This window comes from Bubalus bubalis, chromosome 4 (assembly GCF_019923935.1).
Source record: "Bubalus bubalis isolate 160015118507 breed Murrah chromosome 4, NDDB_SH_1, whole genome shotgun sequence".
Taxonomy (NCBI): Eukaryota; Metazoa; Chordata; class Mammalia; order Artiodactyla; family Bovidae; genus Bubalus; species Bubalus bubalis.
In genome coordinates, this window is record NC_059160.1 from 119961583 (window position 1) to 119962932 (window position 1350).

Consider the following 1350-nt stretch of genomic DNA (forward strand, 5'->3'; position numbering starts at 1 on the left):
ATGTGGTTTGCTGAAGGAAATAAGAGTGCTGGAGCCATGTTCACCCTCTTGGACTTCTCAGAATATCCCGACCTCCAGGTTCCCTTGTTCCTGGTTTTCCTCATTGTCTATGCAGTCACCATGTTGGGCAATGTGGGCATGATCACCATCATCAGGATCAGTCCCAAAATCCACACCCCCATGTAATTTTTTCTCAGTCACTTGACGATTGTTGATTTTTGCTATTCCACCACAGTTACACCCAAACTCTTGGAGAATTTGGTGTGGAAGATAGAGCCATCTCTTTCACAGGATGCATCATGCAATTCTTCTCAGCTTGTACGTTTGCAGTGGCAGAGGCATTCATGTTTGCAGTGATGGCCTATGACCAATTTGTGGCCATTTTTAAGCCTCTACTCTACACAGTGGTCATGTCCCCAGAGCTCTGTGCATTATTAGTGGCTGGTTCCTGCACGTGGGGTGTAGTTTCCTCCCTGGCACTCACCTGTTCTCTCCAGACATTATCCTTCTGTGGGTCTAACATCATAAGTAATTTCCTCTGTGAGCACTCTGTCATTGTCTCCATCTCCTGCTCTGACCCCTTCATCAGCCAAGTGCTGTTTTGCCATTGCCATATTCAATGAGCTGAGCAGCCTGGCAATTATCCTCACTACTTATATTTCTATTTTTGTCACTATCATAAAAATGCCCTCTGCTGGGATTCGCCAAAAAGCCTTCTCTACTTGTGCCTCCCATCTGACCACCATCACCATGCTCCATGGGACTGTTCTGTTCTTTTATCGTGTGCCCAGCTCCAAAAACTCATGGCTTATGGTCAAAGTAGGTTATATATTTTATACAGTGGTGAGTCCCATGCTGAACCGTCTGATCTATAGCCTCAGGAACAAAGATGTGAAAGAGAGTGTCAGGAAATTAATTTATCACTTAATACAATTTGGTTGAAGATTTGTATGTCCAAAAGAAATTTGATCTATTACAGTGTTGATTAAATCTTCTTGTAGAGATGATGACTCAAATTATGCAGTCAACTCACTAGATCATAAATTTAGAGTCATAACTTGGCTATTTGATCTTTTAGTTTCTGTTCAATTCAATGTCAAATAAAATAGCTGTATATCATGTGTAAAATGATGTGTGTTGTGGGTGTATGAGAAGTGAAACTGTGAGTTGTTCAGTCATGTCTGACTCTTTGCCACCCCACAGAGTATAGCCTGACAGGTTCCTCTCTTCATGGAACTCTCCAGGAAAGAATAATGGAGTGGGTAGCCATTGCCTTCTCCAGGGGATCTTCCTGACCCAGGGTTTGAACCTGGGTTTCCTGCATTTCAGGGAGATTCTTTACCTTCAGAG

The 1350-nt window shown here is 43.0% G+C and overlaps 1 pseudogene; it reads left to right on the forward strand.

Moving 5' to 3' along the window:
• LOC112584417 lies at positions 1 to 942 on the forward strand (annotated as a pseudogene).
• The last annotated feature ends 408 nt before the right edge of the window (positions 943 to 1350 follow it).